This window comes from Coptis chinensis, chromosome 2 (genome assembly GCF_015680905.1).
Source record: "Coptis chinensis isolate HL-2020 chromosome 2, ASM1568090v1, whole genome shotgun sequence".
Lineage (NCBI taxonomy): Eukaryota > Viridiplantae > Streptophyta > Magnoliopsida > Ranunculales > Ranunculaceae > Coptis > Coptis chinensis.
Window position 1 is genome coordinate 28712005 of NC_141457.1, and position 20725 is coordinate 28732729.

The following is a 20725-nucleotide window of genomic DNA, read 5'->3' on the forward strand; positions in this document are numbered from 1 at the left end:
GGATAATCCAAGAAGTTGAGTTCACAGACTGGTTGCCTAACATAGTCGCGGTACCGAAAAAGAATGACCAGGTTCGTATGTGCGTTGATTTTACTAATGTAAATCTCGAGTGCCCAAAGGACAGTTATCCCATGCTGCGAGTAGATGAGTTGGTAGATAGGATGGCGAGATTCAAGATATTTTCCTTCATGGATACATCAATGGGGTACAACCAGGTCGTGATGTACGAGCCAGATCAGGAAAAGACAGCGTTTGTGGTGGAAGGCGGTACATACTGTTATACGAGGATGCCATTTGGTTTGAAGAATGCGGGGGCTACATTCCAGTGGTTGGGTGAGAAAATGTTTGAAAGCAAGATTCAGATGGGGATTGAGATCTATACAGATGACATGGTGGAAAAGAGTATGTCGGAAGAGGAACATATAGAGGGATGAGAGAGACCTTCGGGATATTACGGAGATACAACTTGAAGTTGAACCTTGAAAAGTACACATTCGGGGTGACTACGGGAAAGTTTTTGGGTTATATCGTTACTCATAGGGGAATCGAGGCTAACCCCGAACAAATAAGGTCTTTGGTGGAGATGCCATCTCCGCAGAATGTTAAGGAAGTACAGCGGCTAGCAGGAAGGGTCACAACTTTAAATAGATTCATTTCCAAGTCATCCGATAAATGCAGACCGTTGTATATGTTGTTAAGAAGTACACCAGATTTCGTGTGGACCGCAGAATGTAAGGAGGCATTTTAGGAATTGAAAAAATATTTGGGTAAAGCGCCTTTGTTGTCACGGCTAGAGACGGGGGAGAAGTTGTATTTGTATTTGGGGGCCACGGAGTATGCAGTTAGCTCAGTTCTAATCCGAGTTGTAGACAAGGTGGAGAAACCGGTGTATTTTTAGAGCAAGACATTACTGGAAGCAGAAACGTGGTATAGTAGAATTGAGAGGTATGCCTTGGCGTTAGTGTTCTCAACCTTGAAGTTAAAACCCTACTTTGAGGCGCATGTGGTAGTGGTGGTGATGAATTTGCCTCTGAGGCAAGCATTGAAGGCAGAAAAATCTGGTAGAATGTTGAAATGGGTAGTGATGCTAAGTTCCTATGAGATACAATATCAGATAAGAACCGCGAAAAAAGCGTAGGCGATGGCTGAATTTTTGGCAGAGTTTCCCACTGAGGAGAAGAGATGGCCATGGAACCAGACCTCCTAGACCCGTGGGATAAGAGGAATAGATGGAGAGTATTTGCAGATGGATCGGCTACAGATGCATGCAGTGGCATAGGAGTCGTATTGGTTACACCCGATAATGACAGAATAGAGCAAACCATGAAACTAGGCTTCGCGGCATCCAATAATGAAGCAGAATATGAAGCCGTGATAGCGGGATTGAGAATGGTTGAGGATTTGGGAGTGAAGAAACTAACAGTATATTCCGATTCAAATTTGGTGGTGTGTCAAGAAAATAGAGGGTTCGCTACCCGATGCCCCAGAACGACAAGATATTTGGATGTGCTGAACGAACGATCTGCAAAATTCACAAAGCTCAGGTTCATCCACTTGGGTTGTGGAAAGAACAAACATGTTGACACCCTGGCGTACGTAGCCGCTGCAATTCCCGGGTCAAAAGAAAGAACGATACGAGTGGGAAGGTTGGAGAAACCAAGCACTTAGGACGCGATAGAGATTTGTCAGGTCACGGAAGAAAGTGGAAGTTGGATGGATCCGATTAAGTGCTTTTTGGCGGGAAAGGAAGTGACAGATAAGAAGGAAAGAAGAAGATGGGAACAGACTTCTCGGAGATACGTTATGCTGGAAGGAGAGCTGTATCGAAAAAACTTCAATGGACCACTGTTAAAATGTTTAGGTCCGCGGTTATCATATGAGGTGCTGGAAGAATTACAAGAGGGAGATTGCGGGAAGAACTACGGTACATCGATTATTGACACAGGGGTATTTTTGGCCCCATATGAAAAGGGATGTAGTGGAGTTTGCTAAGAGATGTAACAAATGTCAGAGGTTTTCCCAGCTGATCTTTGCCCCCGCAGAACCATTACATAATGTCTCAAGCCCATGGCCGTTTGCTATGTGGGCAATGGATATAGTGGGACTGCTGCCCATGGCCAGTGGCAAACGGAGGTTCATGCTCGCATCCACTGATTATTTCAAGAAATGGATTGAGGCCGTACCCTTGCAGCAGGTGAAGGAGACGTAAATAGTCAAGTTCTTATGGGAGAATATTATCTGCAGGTTCGGACTGCGATATGCCATTATAGTAGACAATGGGACTCAATTCACAGGAGTGAAGGTGACCGGTTTCTTGCAAGCTTATAAGGTGAAACAGGGGTTCTCGACCCCTTACAATCCCCAGGGCAACGGACAGGCGGAGTCATCCAACAAAATTATTATGAACAACCTTATGAGGAAGTTGGAAGATAAGAAGGGGGCGTGGGCAGACGAGCTGAATCATGTACTCTGGGCCTATCGGACCACACCTCAGTCGTCCACCCAAGAGACCCCATTCTCGTTGGCTTACGGTGTGGAGGTTGTGATCCCTTATGAGATGGTGGCAGCTACAACACGAACCAAGGCCTTGGAGGAAGGCTCAAAATGGAGAATATTAGCAGCGGATCTGAATTTGGCAGAGGAGAGAAGAGACCCTGCTTGCATAAAGTTGGAGGAGTACCACCGGATATTGCAAAGACAGTACAACAAGAGGGTCAAGCTGCGACAATTCCAAATAGGTGATCTGGTGCTCCGTCGAGTGATGCCTAGTACCAAGAAGGAGAAAGATGGAAAGCTGGGTCTGAATTGGGAGGGACCTTACACCATGGTGGATATAGGAGGGGCTGGCACCTACAAATTGCGAACACAGGAAGGCAAATTGGTAGAGAAGCCGTGGAATGTGAAAATGTAAAAAAAAATTCACACTTGAATGTAATGAAAATCTAGAGCAAGAGTCTGTAGCTGTATGTAAATATATAATACAACGACACTTTTGAGAAGAGAATATCATTTGTAAGGGCCGAGTCCAAAATGAACATGGGGCATGAAATCCAAGCGTAGAGAGAGACAACGGAGGGGATGAGCCCTTCGCTGATACAAGGTCAAAGTTGGGCCTCGGGCAAGATGAGTTACCCCAACTAACTTCCTGAGACGATAGAGCCCGCGGAATGGGATGAGCCCTTCGCGGATGAGAGATGAAAACTACACATGGGGCATGGAATCCGAGCGTAAAGAAAGACAGTGGAGGGGATGAGCCTTTCATTGATTCAATGCCAAAATTGAGCCTGGGGCAAGATGAGTTGCCCCAACTAGCTTCCCGAGATATACAAACTACATGCGGGGCATGGGACCCAATCATCGCGAGGGACAATAGAAGGAATGATCCTTTCACTAATACAATGCATGAGTTGAGCATGGGGAAAAATGAGGCACCCAATGGGCCTCCAGAGATAAGGGAGCTCGTGGGGTGGGCCCTTCATGGACAAGAGATGCAATTTACACGTGGGGCATGGGGAGTGGCCTCCATCTAGCTAAATAGCCAAACAAAGAGAAGACGACCGGGCAAGGGCAATATCTAATTAAGTCAAAGAAACAAGATCTTAGAAGAGAGGTAGAGTCATGGAAAACCTGAAGATAGAGATACATCGCAATTTAAACGAGTAGCAGAATCAAGAGATAAAAAGGCAACAAACATACCGGGCAAAATCAAACATCACATTAAAGGGAATAATGTCAAAATATCAACAAAATGAGTAGTGTAGCAAACAACTAGTCAGGAGTGGATAAAAGTGGCTTATTACAGAAAAAAGATCTTTAGTGAATCTCAGAGGGGGAATCATTGGCGGGCATTACGTCAATGACTTCCTCGGTGGGTGTAGTGGCGTCCTCTTCAGTAACGTCCTCCATGGTTGCAGCGGTGGTCGCCTTAGTGGCCGTCGCATGAGTGGAAGTTTCTTCTAGCACAGGGGGGGGGGGGGTAGGAGGGTCTCAGTAGCCGCCACTTCTTCTCTTGCTATCTCAGGGGAGTCGATCAATGTGGTGGTAGGCCTTTCAGGGAGAAGCCGCCCTTCCTGTATGAGTCGTGCATGCTCCTCTTGGATTTTCTTGGCTACCCTCTTGTCGGCTAGGAGCTTGAAGCGGTCACGAAGGGCAGTCATGTCTGCTTGGTGTTGCTGCAGTAGGTCGGCAACAGCATCCTTATGTTTTTGATTGAGGGTGTCAACTACTTCCTGGTGTTGATGAGTGAGGGCATCCAGATTGAGCTGGTGTTGTTAGAGGAGCATTTCCCTTTGACGCTTAGGCGATCGTTGACTGAATCCATGTATTTTTGGTGAGATGACTCCGCGGACTTGAGCTCATCCTGGGCCTTGAGTTTAGCCAAGTTAGCACCGGCTAGATATGATTGGAGTTCGGCTTAGGCAACTTTTATGCCAGAGGGACCGTTAAGTTCTTTCTCCAGGAAGGCCACCTTGGTCTTGGCGCTGAAAAGGCTGCGGATCATGAAGGAGATGTCCAAGCTTACCTAGGATTAGAAAGAGAGATGTAAAAACAAAAAAAAAAAAGAGAGAAAGAGAGTATACCCTCTCCCAGTTGGTATACAGAGAGGTGCAGTGCTAATTAAATGACCCTTCGTCTGCATATGCTATGTCCTTGGGCAAGTGAACGTTATAGAATATAGAGGTGGCTACAGCCGCATTATCCAAAACGGAGTCCGTAGTGTTCACCCTGCGGTTGTGCACATTGAAAATTGGATAGAAGTCCTCTACAGGGGTCGAATCAGAGACCGGAGCTGCAGGTGGAATTGGTTCTTTGCCAGGCTGGCGTGTGCGGGGGGAAGAGACTGCGGGTTGAAGGGGTGAGGTGATGGGGGTAGGTTCTTCAGATGCGGAGGTCTGCTGAGTGATAGGGATAGATTCTTCAGATGCTGAGGTCCGCTGCCTCTTGGTTGGGTGCGTTTCAGCAGGAGCCCTCACTTCTGTGGAGGGAACCTCCCTCACATTGTCATCATCGAAATCACTGTCGAACAGTTTTTGTTTGCAGACATCCATATCATCTGGTGGGGAGTGGGGAGAGGTGTACTGATAGTCCGAATTAGAGATGGAGCAGTGAGAAGGGATGTCTTCGGGAGCGGAGGAGGTGGGAGGATCGCGAGATTCGAGGGAGTGAGAGGAGGTTCAGGGATTACAGCGGCGGGAGGTAGGGGCGCGAGTCCTTTTTCTTGCAGGTGGAGATGTTCTGGGTTTTCGCTCCTTGGGAGGGGGAGGACGATAAAATGGAGCTGAGAAGCCGCAGAAATTGTGTAGATCAGGGATTTGCAACAGTGGAGTAGCGGTAGTGGGGTGGATGCCAAGGCGATTGGCTTGAGCAAGGTCGAGTTCGCGGAGCCTTTGGAAAAGAGGACAAGAGATGCCGGAGTAGAGTTGGGACTTGGAGTCCGGCCACCAACCTGCAAAACAGAGAGGAACAGCGGGTTAGAGTATAACGGAAACAGCACATCCAGAGAGAAGGGAAGAACAAAGATACTCACCACTGGTTATGAAGGCGAGATGATTAAAAGTTAAATCTGAAGGAATGTCCACGGACAGAAATTGCCCCGATACGTATAAAGGATAATGATGCCACACTTTATCTGAGGTTGTGACACGCAGCAAGAGTGATGGCTTCTGAGGCTGTACATAAAAAGACTAGTACCCCACACCAACATCTTTGGTACTTTTCTTAATGAAATAGTGAGAGAAGATATCGCGGCTCGTAATCTTAGGTTTGCCTGTCTTATTGTATGAGTTCATGACATACATGATTCTCTAAAAATTTCCTATGCCTTGACAGGGGGGAATGTTGAAATGATTACACACCTCAACGTCCAAGAGAGTGAGGGGCAGCCGTAGACCGACGACAATTTGACCCACAGTAATTACAAGGTACCCCGGACGTGGGGGAACCAGGTAGGAGTAGTGGGTGATAGATGGCAAGTGTTCTAAGGATATGTTGGCTGGAATGCCATAAGTAGCCCTAATTGCATCCAAATTAGGGTGGCGGCACTGAGAGGGTGGTGGCAGCAAAGGGACTTGGCGCCCTGAGGTGGATGGGACCACAGTAGGGGAAATAGGAGGCAGAGACACTATTCTATGGGACTGAGAAGAGGAAGAGTCATCGGATTCAGAGCCTGACATCGGAAAAGTAGAGGAACAAACGTGAGATATGAACAGACCCAAATATTCAGCTCAAACAAAAATAAGTAAAGCCTAGAAAACGTACTAACTGAAGCAAAGAGAGAGAGGTTATGCCTGAGTAGAGTGCCAGAAAGATGAAGGAATTGCCGGAAGACTGAGGAAGCGCACACAAACTGGAAACTAATCGAAAAGGGGAAAAATGGTAAAGCAGGTGGAAGAGCAAAGGGAGATAGGGAAAATAAAATGAGAAAGGGGGAGAAAGAGAGGAGTTTAAATAGGGGAAGGGTAAAAAGGTAATTACAGGGAATTGAGGAACTCGAGGAGTTAGGCAGACAATCCAGCCAGAGTTAGACATGTGGAAGCGCAAGGTACGAGGGTCGGCTGAAAATGCGCATGATGAGTGCAGTCCACCTCACATGCAAACTGAGGAAATAGGGTGTGGGCGATGGAAAGAGAATAACAATGAGAGTTCTCGACCCCATATCCATTAACAGAACCGCGGAATCAAGAAGGGGCATTTGTAGTAGCACAATGTTAGAAGTTGGACTAAGTCAGCGATACAGAGGATAGGATGCAACATAAAGAAGGAAAGGGAGGAGTATGGAATCGTGACCGCGGAACCCTAGATCGCAGACGTGGCATACATATGGTAAGAAGGAGTGCCATGGGATGACGAGATAGATGGATGGTCCAGATAGGGGGGGGGGAGAGATATAAAAAGAAGAGGATGGGGAGAGAAAAGGGAGGCCACTAGAGAGAAAAAGGGGAGTGAACAGTGAGTAGGGAGAGAAAAAGAAGAAACTATTTAGGTGAGATATTTTAGGTTCATACAGTACCATTCTCAGTAACCAAGTTAAGCTACAGCAGAATGTTCAGTTGCTCAGTGATAGTCACTAGGATAACATGGAGACTCTTGTCCAGAGTAATACAGAGTGTTGGGAAGCCATGGATGCTTTTATAGAGCAACAACGCATGTTTCAAGTAGAAGTTCTACGACGCCTGCCACCTCATGAGGGTTCCCTTTCTATTGACTCAGGCAGGCATGAGCGTTGTCGACGTAGGACGGATGGCTTTGGGCCATCCTCATATTGTGGCTAGTTGTTGATTGGATTATTGTTGTTTTAGGAAATTTCCTTATGTTTAGTAGAATTTGATTCCCAGTTGTTTAGTTAAGTAGTTAATATTAGATTATGTATTTGGTTGTTATTTAAATTTCTAGTTAATTTAAATTTTGTCTGAGCATACTATCTATTTTTCATGAATTCTACCTTCCCAACTTGTTTGAGGGTGGTATTATTTTTTTAGCATTGTATTTTACCCTATCCACCTATATTTGGAATTTAATGTTGCAAGGGTTTGAGAATATTATTTGTGTGAGCATGTTGCTAATATGGTGTAGCTAGAATCAGCTACTCTTGGGTTGTGCAACCTCAAGGATTAGAATTTGGATGATTGCTATTTTTAATTCCAGCCTAAAAGGTATAGGTTTGATTTTGGAGCCTGTTTCTATTTTGGTTTTAGAAGCCTCTTCTTATTCCATCGCTTTCTGTATCCATTAGGGAACCTTGAGGACCTTTGTTTAAGAAACTAGAGCTCTATAAATACATGGGATGTCATAAACTTCACACATCACCTCTCAAATTCACCTCACACTTCATACTAACAAACAACACTCGGAGTGCGCACGCCCTCTCTGCTGCCTTATAACAGAGCGCGCCCGTGCCCAAGGACCTGGAACGTAGAGTCAGAGTTGAGCACGCCTGCGCCCTGACCTCAACACACCTCCAGTTCTATTTTTCTGGGTTTTGCTGCACTTACTTCCTGGAGTTTAGTAGTGTATTTGGTTGCTATGAAATCTCTTCAAATCATACTGGAGCAGTCCTTTGACGAATTGCTCGATAGTAACATGTATGGATACTGGTTCCACGACAAGATTGTGCAGTCAAGATGGCAGAATCTACTGGTAAGTGCCAATGACTCTTATTCTCCTAAACTTACTGCTTATTTCTATGCTCATTATAAGTTTTTTTATCAACCGGATGGGGAACAAGTGTTCTTTGTCACCATTGATGATATAACAATGGATTTCAGCAAGTTTTTGGTAGCCTTTGTTGTTGGGATGCATATGCCTGCCCCCCAAAACTTATGGGGCTATATGTCTGATAATATATATGTCTATAACTATGAGTATTTCCAAGAGACTTATGGGGTGGGGATTTTTCGTGTAGAGGACCAAGGGCATCTTAATGTAGCCCTTGGTAGCCTGTCTCTTAACGTAGGCACTATCATGTTCTTTATCAAGATGAATATCTTAGAGGAATGACGGTTTTCTTCTGTGAATAACGCCGCTAGTGATGTCTTCCTTGCTTTAGCTGAGGGACATATGCTATATGACATTCCCCAGACGTTAGTGTCTAGTTTAGCATGAGCCCATAGTATGAAGCATAAGTACCTTCTTATACCTGTCTTGGTTTGCCGCATCATGGTATGTTTCTTTCCTGGTTTTGCATTCCGCTATACGGATTGGGTTGGGGTTGATATTATGCGACCCACAAATTGCATTGTACGTTCTTTTCATGCAATGACTTGGCCGGGATTGAGGCTACAACCTAATTGGGTTGCCCCTTACACCCCATCCAACCAAGTGGCGTGATAAGAGCCCAAAACTGTAGTTTTAACCCTGTAACAGTCATACTTTTAGACCAATTATGTGAGTAATAATTAAGAGTTAACACTGATTACGTGTTTTTATGTATTTCAGGCTTCAAAGTCTATTATGTGCAGAAATGTGCCACTTTAGCGAGATAAAGGAGCAAAGGTCGGTTACTAAGGAGTTCCGTGATTAAAGGCCAAGATTCAAGAAGACAAAGTCTTTCTAAAGCCCGGTCAAAAGCTGAAAAGTCGACGCCGGGCGTAAACAACACACAAGTCAGTAGAACTTCCGAAGGCCATATCTTTGGACTCAGACCTCAGAATGGGGCCTACCTTATGTAAAAACGACCGGATCGGAAAGAGCTTTCCAATGGTCTAAGCCTTGATCCAATCAGAGGAGCAGAAGTGGATGAAAAGTCTATTGAAGCCAACTGTAGCTGAAGAGGCCTTTTTGGACTGAAAGAATTGGGTTTTGGGCCTGATTCTCTGGCCCAAAACATGGCTCCAAGCCCATGCACAATTTTTGGATCTAAAAGTATAAAAACCAAAGCTTAACTCTTTGTTAATGGTAGCTAGTTAGACCTAAAATTATAGATAATTCTAGATCTAGTTTTCATGTAATAAAATTAAGTTTAGTTTAAATTCAATTATTGTTTTAGATTAATCTTTAGAATCATTGTTCTTCATTAGTGTGATAAATAAAATAGATAGTTTGTCAATTTCGATTCTTGTCATTTACAATTGTTTAGATATAAATTCCCTTATTACGTAGATAGCTAGACCTAGATTAGTTAGATTATTAATTTAGTATTTGAATCATTGTTTTATTATTCATTAGATTAATAAAATAGTGTTCTCCATAATCTAGTTTCATTTCCATTAATTGTTTAATTTCAATTCGTAGATTTAATTATTTGTCATTATTAGTTTAATTCAATTATTGCATTAGTAGTTTTGAATTGCATTTAAACAAGTAAAGTTCAAATATTTATATCATGTCTTGTTTGAATTCTATTGGGAATGATAGCGTGATGATTCTCGGCTAAACCCCTATTAGAGGGGGTTGAGAAGCCTTGATGAAAGCTTGATTCCAATTATCGTAGAGTCGTCGAAATTTCCTTTCCACTCTAGAAATGATTAGTTCACCATGAGAATGGGTGTAATCGTTCACATGCTAGTTATGAATTGGTAGAAATGCCATGTGTAATTAGGGATTAGGAGTAGCCAGATTGTTCAAGCTGGCAGCTCAATTCGATTACTTAATTTATTCATCGTTAGTAGGATTAAGTCGAGTTAAGGTGGAATCAATCCCCCTCTAACTCCTTATCATAGAATTGACGTAGCATTCCCATAGTTGTTCTAATAGTCGACTAGTTGTATCTTGTGGGTAGTTGCATCGTAGTCTAGTTGCCATTTCGTAAATCTCTCATTAGACTTTTTAGTTAAGATTATTTATACGTAGAAAACACAGCATGCGGAAGAACTAGGAGTGGAACGAATCATCTACTCCACTATATCTCATAGGATTGAGAGTAGAAAACTTTGATAAATCTTAGGCACATAAAATAGTTTTAGTTTACTTACGTTTTGAGTTTCATCGTTCATTTCGTAGGTAAACTATATTTTTATGTTTTATCAAATGGCGCCGCAGGCATCTTAGTTTCACTTTCGCATTGTTTTCGTAGTATAAGAACTCTTCTTAAAGTCCCATTTCACCCACCCACCCTTGTTCGATTCTAACTGTGGTTGTCTTTTTCAGCATTAAACTTCCTCGAAAAAAAAAAAAAAAAATTGCACGGAGCGACTTTCAAAAGGAGCGCACTGCGCTCAAGTTATGGAAGCTAAAAAATTCGACCAGCGCAAACACTGTAACTTGAACTTACACCGAAGCGACCAAGACTCCAAAGCGAAGCACCACTGAGCTTAATTTTGCCGGATTTCCACAGGTTTGATTCGAACTTTGATTTTTCATGTTTTTTAGTGTTCTAACTAGTTATATACACTCAACACGCCAGAAACAAGACGCTATTCATAAGCCGGCAAGGACGCAATCGGTATTCCTTTCTTCCACACCTCGCAACTCCCCGTAGAGGTTTATACTAGTATATCAGGATTGTTTGGAGTGTTGACATAATTAGCTAAGTTTGGTCTTAGCCTTGTATGAGATTAAGGTCTGGTCGAACAAAAACACCGAGCATAATTACACAGCAACATCAACAAGCACGCCTATCTAGTATACCACTCATTGCACCTTTAGCTACTATTCCACATACTCTACCTGACACAATGCCCGACGAAGGAGAGACTCCTCTCTCGGACTTTTATAAAGCCTTGAGCGATAGCCCCAAATCTTGCATCGTTCTAGCAGACCCAGTGGGGGATTTCCGAATCCCCCCAAATATTTTTAATTTGTTACCCGTTTTTCATGGTTTAGACCATGAAAAACCTTATCAGCACATGCGTAGGATTGAACAAGTCCTTACAACATTCCATCATCCTACGGTTGGTGCGGAACAAATTAAACTAAGGGTATTCCCTTTCACCTTAGCCGATAAGGCGGCGTCTTGGTTAACTGCCCAAGCGCCTAATTCTGTGGACTCGTGGGCTAAACTTGTTCAGCTGTTTATGGAACATTTTTACCCACCCCTAAAGACGGATGAGATGCTTTCCAAGATTCATTTCTTTCGACAAAATCCTCATGAATCATTTTCAGAGGCTTGGAATCGTTTCACCGATCTCCTTATAGAGTGTCCACATCATAACTTAGCAAAAGACACGTTAGTTCGTGCCTTTTTCAAAGGACTTCTACACCACCATAAAGAAGTCCTTGACATAATGAATGGGGGTAGTTTCTTAAGTAAAGGAGCCTCAGAGGCTTATAAATTTTTAGAGGATTAAACTAAGCGAAATAACAACTGGGGGGGTAGTGACGATATCCACCACTCCGCTAGTTCTTCTAATACAGTTAAGGCCGCCGGTATGTTTGAAATTAAACATGATCCCGAGCTTAGAACTCTAATCGAATCACTCACTAAAAAGGTAGAGGCCATTTCTGTTCAACAAAAGCCTATCCCCGTCATGAATGTAAATTCAAATCCATGTAGTTTCTGGTTGAGCCCCGAGCATCCCGACTTCCATCGTCCTATAGCCTAGGAACAAGGCTTGTTCCATTAATAGTGAACCTAACCCCTTGGAGACAAAATCCCAACTTCGGTTGGAGAAATAACCAACACGTCACACCTCCAGGGTACAATAATCAATATGTTAGGCCAACACACAGTTTTATCCAAGCTCCACCACGACAAGGACTGGGTCAGGGTAATTTTAATAATTACAACAACCAAGTGCAACCTCGACAAGGTCAAGTACAAGGTCAAGGTAGTTATAATAATTATAACGCTAATAGAGGTATCGTTCCGGTAAATGCTAACTATCAAAATCTGCCTATAAATAATTCACGCGAGATAGTTTCAGTCACACCACCCGTGACTACTACACCCACACAATCGGATCGTCTTGACACATTCATACAAGTGAGCCAAAAACTTTTCCAAACCATGGCTCAATCTAACCAACAGCTTCTACAATCCGTTAATAATTTAAGCCAACAGTTGGCCCAAGATAAAGCCCAACCCAAAGGTGTGTTTCCAGATCACGCAGTACCTAATCCTAAAACAACAAACACAGCCTTTGAGGTAACGGATAAGACTAGTAATGAATATGAAAATGTAGATGAGCTAAAGGCCATCACCACTCTCCGTTCTGGCAGAGTGGTTGATAACAAAGTAACTATGCCTATAGTTACCCCACCAAGAGTCTCCCTACACCGCTATTTTACTAGATACCGAAATAGACACTCAAGAGCCTACCACCGTAGAGGTACCCGGTTACAACACAACCTAAGAAACAGAAAAGCCAAGGTTAAACATCCAGTGATACCATTGCTAAATATAGACGAAACCACCGCTTCCACAAAAATTAGCCATGTTAACTAGGGATACTAATTATGAGGAGATTAGGGACGTTTTCAAGAATCTAACTATAAACCTTCCCTTCCTCGAAGCTATTAAAAAGCTACCACACCATGCTAAGTTTCTTAAGGAGTTGTGTACTACTAGGCGTAAGACCAATATACCAAAAGACGCTTTTTAAACGTAACAATTCCCAACTCTATCCGAACATAATGGAATTGTTAAGTACAAGGACCACAGTCCCCATCTTGTATAATGCACCATAGGAGATTCTTATATGACGACCGCGTTATTAGACACGGGGGCTAGTGTTAACTTACTCCCGCTTTTATTTGTATAGACAAATAGGTCTAGATGAGATGTAACCCACTAAAATGACGTTGCAATTAGCCGATCGGTCTATTAAGTATCCTAAGGGTGTGGTCGAAAATGTGCCGGTAAAAGTTCAGAATTTCTACTATCCGGACCGATTTTGTCATCCTCGATACGTGGTCGCTAACGACTCTGTCCGATCATCTTAGGGCCCTTTCCCTCGGCAACCGCCAATGCGCCATTAATTGCTGCGATGGTTCAATGTCCATGTCTTTTGGCCATCTTGTCATTGAAGTAAATGTTTTAAAACAAAGACACATTTACCCGATTCGTCTATGGATGGAGAGGTTAGCATGATCGAGAGCTTCGCTCGAGATTATTTCAACAACATGTTCCCTGATAATCATATGCCCAAATTTCTTTCCTTTGGAAGTTCATACTCTAACATTTTCATCCCTACACTAGTCGATACACATATTATGGATGAGGGCGAGATAGATGACTTTCTCAAAGATATAGTGGACTACCACAGTAAAGTGGATATGACCAATCTAGATGAGGAATTCAAGGAGTTTCTTAGAGCAGGTGATGATTCACCCTATCAAGAACTACTTTGCACAACATCCACCTCGACTCCCCTCCTTCCATCCTTTCAAAGGAATCTCGAGTTTGCACTCGATCTTTTTGTTTCTCCTGTGCTTCATAATTTTTTAAATCCACTTAGTAAACAAATACTTCAGAAGAACAAACCATTTGACACCTTCATTTTCAGACTTGAGACAGTCCCTACCTACACCATGAATGAGTTTTATGCTAAACCCACATCCTCATTGTCTACATGCTTTCCCTCTACAACTTATCCATATCCACCATATTCTCCACAACCATTCACTTTTCCACACTTATTCACTAGGACACCCTCTCGTGCAAAAATGAAAAAGAAGGTGCATGCTAGGTTATGTTATAGGGTTATCCGACTTCGTTTTCAGTTCACTAGGATGCGTCATAGGAAATCTTGGTGCTTGATTGTGTTTGGATATGTTTTCTGTGATATTTATTTATGGAATGATCCACAACTATTTCGGTTGTTGATATATGATAAACTGCATGTTCATACATATGTTTAGATAAAGTCTCGAGTATCTGACTATAAATGACTCAATTTTTTGTGTTTGGTACATTCCTTTCATTTTCAGATATTGGTGAATGCACTATTAAGGTAACCGGGCCCTCCCTATGGAGTGTGTGGCTGTAAGTACCGGATCCTAAGTCTACGTTTAACATAATTCACGTTTTCCACTCTTGCATGTTTTCTCGGATTTTTTATTCATGTTTCTCTATGAGGTGAATTATGTCTTTCTTGCTTATTGTTTTTCCATATAAAAGTAAAAAATATTAAATAATAAACATAGTAATCTAGGAAGTCTCGGGAATCTGACTTTAAAAGACCCACTGTTAAAAAACAAATTTTCTAAACTTTGTTGTAAAAAATTTGTTTGGGGGTGGGGTGGTCGTGTTTCCGTCCTAGAATGTTTTATGTCCCATTAGAGTTGTTTAGGTTGTTTAATTGTAATTCGATTCGGGTTGATATATTCTATGAATTTATAGTTCATTCGTTCGCATAACGTATGTCATGCATGCACTTTGAGGCGTTTTCCACTATCTTATATGTCATCCACGGTCGGAATAGAGTGTTTTATGGATCATTGGATTGGAAATTCTCTCCTGATCATTTCCATATCTCATTCGCAAAAATCGGACCTGTAACGAAGCGGCAATTTTAGTTTGAAGTTGCGCGAAAAATCGAAAAATTCGAAAATTCCGAATTGGGCTTGGGCCCAATCCGCGCGCACCGGCAGCGCACCTGCGCCCCTTACCTCCACACCAAGTCGTGATTTCATATTCTCAAAACCGCCATTAACAAACAAAACAAAAACTCAAACCCTAAAAACGAAAAATTAAAAAGAAAGCTAATTTAACCCACGCCAACCATCAAAAATCCACTTCAAATCTTCTTTAAATCCTTCCACCACCACCTCCACCAAGTTAAAAAACCAAAAACCACCGAAAATTTCAAAATTGTGAACTGTCGCGCCACCACCGCGCCACCACCACTGTTTGTTTCATTCGGTCGACCAAAATTCCAACACCACATCCCATTTACACCCCCACTACATTCCAAACACTCCAATGGCTCAACAATGTCGAATTTTGCCGGAGCAAGCATTTACTAGCGACCACTTCGCGCCGTTTTATGGTGACGAAATGATTAGTAGAGACTGGAATAGCTTGTGGTACTCGACCGAAGCCTTTAACCACGAAGACTTAGTCCGATGGTTTTACAATACGAGGGAGTTGGAGGGGAGTAGAATTTTTGTTTTGGTGGTGAAGAGAAGGAGGGAAATAACTACTGGGTTGTTGGCTGAGATTCTAGGCATTCTGCCTAGAATCCATCTGGATGACATGTTATAGGAGTCCCAATATAACGGGTTAGAGCCGTTAATGAACGTGACAGTTACCGAAGGGAGCTACAATGCGAGCTCGCATTGTGTTCGCCAGGCATCCCTTAGAACCAACCAACTTAGGCCGCAGCTTTCGGATTGGTTGGAACGCCCGGGAAGGAGAAGGTCACGACATCACCGAAATCTGCCTCCACATTTTATGGATACTCCAGAGCGAAGTACGAAGTTCTCAGATCTTGGAGTTTTTGCTTAGCATGATTAGGGGAGTAGGGAAGTCTGTTGCACCTCTCCATGTGTTGATAACCAAGATCATGCTAAAGTTGAGAGCAGCTCCGGCGTCTGATAGGATTTACATCACCCTACACCGAAATCTTCGTATCTATAAGGATTGTGTCCAACGAGTTTAGAGGTTGCCTGAGGATAGGGTAGAGGATGAGGAGGATGGTGGAAATGAGAATGCCTCAGAGGATGAGGAGGACTTGACTTGTTTTGATGCTGATGCCTTGGAGAGGTGTTGGTCAGATGCAGAACGCATGGCCATAATTCATCGTGGCATGCATTCACTCAACACTATCTGCGAAGACCTCCGGACTCGATAGGCTATCCATCATAACTTCGAGATCCAATCCCAGCGGGATGACGAGAGGTGGGAACAGATGAGGACTGAGCTAGAAGCTCAGCGCCAGTTCCGGGCCGACATGCTTGCACGATTCCCACCTCACGGGGATTCACCTTCTGAGGACACACCATCGAGGCACGAGCGCCGTCGCCGAAAAGCGAATGGTGCTGCCTGATCGAGCTCGGGAGCCATCTCCTCGAAAGCAGTGCCCTCCGCTACCAAGATCTTGAAGTGGTTAGGGATAGTATAGCTTGATGTTTTTGTAGTTTTATTATTGTTAGTTGTTTTAATGTAAGTTTTAATTCCGTAATTTGGATTTTTTAGTAAAAGGGCATTTAATGCCAATATTAATATAATGTCATTATTTTCATTGTGCGTGGTTGTTTAATGTTGATCCCACCTTTCCAAATTGTTTGGGGGTGGTGTTATCTATTCCAGCATGATTTTATATGACCTTCGTTTTAGAAGTTATTGCGGAGCCAGGGTGAAAATATGGTTGTTTAGGCATATCTATGAATAAGTATCATGGTAGGATGAAATCTCGATAAAATAGGTAGATTCTATCCTAAATTCAACCTAAAAGATACTAGGTTTGTTTTAGAATCGAGAAAATGAGTTGTTTCCGTTTTCGGGTTTGGAAATTTTAGTATTTCCGGAAACTATCGTAAAAACTTTTTGGCAACTTCCCGATCCGTTTTAGCAACTTAAAACCTATATAAACATCATTCATTCTACACTCACAAACCACACTACACCTAACTTCCATCACTCACCTTTCACTCCCACGTTTCCCACGCTTTAACCTCATTTTTCGATCTTCAAGACCTCGGGCCTCGAGCACTCGTAGGAGCTGCATCCTTCCAAACACTGGAATTCCAAAATCATCAGAGCGCACTCGCTCCCAAGTGGAGCGCACTCGCGCCCTGACTTCCGTGGACCAGACAAACTCCAGTTTTCTGCGGGTTGTTCTCGGGTCATTCGCAGCTATTCCAGAGCGTAATTTTGAGATGACATCTCCTACATTGATACCGGAACAGTCTTTCAAAGATTTTTTCCAAAGCACTACTTATGGTGCTTGGTTTCGCGAGGCGATCACATACATTGGCTAGGAACCGCTTATGGTAAGACCCAATGCACTTTATTCTCCAACACTAGCATCTTATTTTTACGATAACTACATTTTCTTTGAGAAACCAGATGGAGAACAAGTGTTCTCCATCAACATTAATGATGAACCAATGGAAATTACCAGGTTCTTGCTAGCATTTGTTCTTGGACTTTCTATGCCCGCTGAAATACAAGACCCATGGTGCTATTGGGTAGATAATATGTATGTCTACACTTATGAGTTTTTGCATGAGTCCTATGGGGCGTGCATTTTCCGTATCGAGGACCAAGGGAATATAACGTCGCCTTTGGTAGCCCGGTCCATGAACATAGGAACTGTTATGTTTTTTGGATCATGCTAAATATTTTAGGGGAATGGCGTTTTCTTCGTGAATGATGCCACTTGCAGCGTCTTCCTTGTTTTAGCCACGGGACGTATGTGCCATGACCTTCCCCGAACCTTGATGTCTAGTTTAGCACGAGCCCATAGCATGAGGCATAAGTATCTTCTTATGCCTGTTCTAATTTCCGTATTATGTTATGTTTCTTTCCTGTTTTTGTACATGTTTCACGGATTGGATTACGGCCCATTAATCGCATGCGACCCACCAATAGTATTATTCGATCTTTCCGTGCGAATGATTTGGCAAGGGGTGGAGGATACAACCTCATCAGTTGCACCCCTACACCCCGTCCGAATTCAAGTGGCTTTAATAGGTTAGCAATAATAGATGATAAATGGCGGGAAGCCCGGCAAATTATCATGGCATGGCAGATTACGAAGGAACCTCACTTCTTTATAGAAGAAGATGATGATGAGCGGATGACGAATAAAGCGGGAGATAAGGTAAGTTTTAATTTTACTTAGTGTCCGCTTATGTCCCAAGCAATTTGATTCTTGTTAACCCCATAATGGGTGGAACTCTTATAGAGTTGAGTCAGTTTTATTTTCTATATTAGTACGCTCTAACTTTGTTTTGCAGATGTTCCCCGAATTTCAGGCGTTTCAATGGTATTTTTCCTACCCTCTTTATTTAAAATACATTGAGGACAAAGCATGCTTCTTGTTTTTGGGGCATAGAAACACGGTAATTAAGGCATCCTTAGGGATATAAATATGTATAATATGCAATTGTTTTCTAGTCAAAATTTCAAAAATTAAAAAATATAAATAAATAAGTTCATGCTATACACTTAGGAATATTGGTATTGTTTTCCTTCTCTATCCTCTTAATAATCTAGAAGTCTCACGTAGATTTTGCATTAGAATAATTTTTAGAAACTTAGATTAATTTGTAGGTAATAATCTTTGCATCTATCTATAAATATATTACACGAGTATCGATGATTGTTAGCAGTAAGTTTCTGAAATCTAGGCTAGAGTACTTATTCTACAAATCTTGTGAGAATATAGCCTAAAGCCTTATATGAGCGAAACATTTGAGAACTGACACAAGAGAGAAGTAAAATCCGGATAGAGATATCACACGTCCACTTGCTTGATCACTAAACCAAATCCTAAGCGAGAATTTAGGCCCTCTTTGGATCGATATAGCCAAAAATTCAAACCTATGAATTATTTTCCGCTAGTCGCTCCTCTGAGCCTTTCTTTAGCCTTTCATAAACCACAAATCCTTTACCTTGTTACAAAACAAATAAAAATAAAAAATTCAACCTACCCAATTTAGATAAGTCTGAGAATAGAATGAGGAAGAAAGAAGAAGAGAAAAACCTGTGTAAACAAAAGTTAGTTAATTGCTTCAGAAAATAAAGAAAAGAAGTTTCCATCCAAAGAAAAGAAAAATAAAAATAGAAATAAAATAAAAACTCCAAAAAAAAAAATAGAATAAAAGGAGTCAAAAGCCAAAGAAAAAAAAATATGGCTAAGGATGGAAACAAAGTGTAGAAGGAAAAGTAAATAACAAGGTTTTCTCTAGTTACATAGTATGAAGACTCTATTATCTCAGACTTGTCCTTTTTGAATATCCATTTCCTTCCTTCTTAAACCATCTCCTAATCCCCGCAACACCTAATAAAGACCTCTAGCTCAATTAGGAATAGGTTAGTGTGATAGTAAGTGGCAGATGTGTTTGATCGACTCAGGCTTCCTTCGTGTCATTGAGATTGTAAGGTAAAGTGTGCCCACTGCACACTGGAGGAGCGAAACTTGAGTGGAAAAATCAGAGTGTTGTATCTTGACTATTATTGTGAGAACCTACTTAAGGACGCTATTCCGAGTTTCAGAAACGAACCTGCTAGGCATTTCATACTATTACTCATTGTATATATGTTTATTGTAGATGATTGATTATTATGCATATATTAGTTTAAGTTTCGACTTGATTACTCTATATGCATTGCTAGTGAGAGGTATAGTTAATTTAGAGCATGAATAAGGAAACAATAGTTTTATTTCTTAGTTGTTGTAGTATAGTTGAAGTTTGTGAGTACCTTCACTGGAAAACTCTCACGAGGCTATAACTCGTCCACTAGGGAATTCCTAGCGGTTTAAGGCCTTGTTGCATATGGTCAATGCAATCGCGACTTTCAAATAAAAGCGAGTAGATAAAACTCCATTTTGGTCACTTATTCTAATTTCTCATCTTTGCTTGAGGACAAGCAAAATGCTGTTTGGGGTGGTTTGATAAGAGCCCAAAACTGTAGTTTTAACCCTCGTAACAGATCATACTTTTAGACCAATTATGTGAGTAATAATTAAGAGTTAACACCGATTCACGTGTTTTATGCATTTCGAGGGCTTCAAAGTCCATTATGTGCAGAAATGTGCCACTTTAGCGAGATAAAGGAGCAAAGGTCGGTTACTAAGGAGTTCCGTGATTAAAGGCCAAGATTCTAGAAGACAAAGCCTTTCTAAAGCCCGGTCAAAAGCTGAAAAGTCGACGCGGGCAGAAACATCACACAAGTCAGTAGAACTTCCGAAGGCCGTATCTTTCGACTCAGACCTTGGAATGGGGCCTACCTTATGTCAAAACGACCGGCTCGGAAAGAGCTTTCTAATGGTCTAAGCCTTAATCCAATCAGAGGAGCAGAAGTGGAAAAAATTTCTGTTGAAGCCAACTGCAGCTAAAGAGGCCTTTTTTGGACTGAAAAAATTAGGTTTTGGGCCTGATTCGCTGGCCCAAAACATGGCTCCAAGCCCATGCACGATTTTTAGATCTGAAAGTATAAAAACCAAAGCTTAACTCTTTATTAATGGTAGCTAGTAACCGTAAAAATAATAGAATCCTAAATATTAATGCTACAAGAACACTAATACATAATCCTACCGTTCTTACATTTAAATCAATTCTTCTTACTCTCAAAACATAATCATGCAATACAACGAGTAAGGATTTCGTTCCACTCTTAAACCCTCAAGACTTAAATAGAATTCAATTATTCAAACACAAGGAACAGTGAGAGTGATGT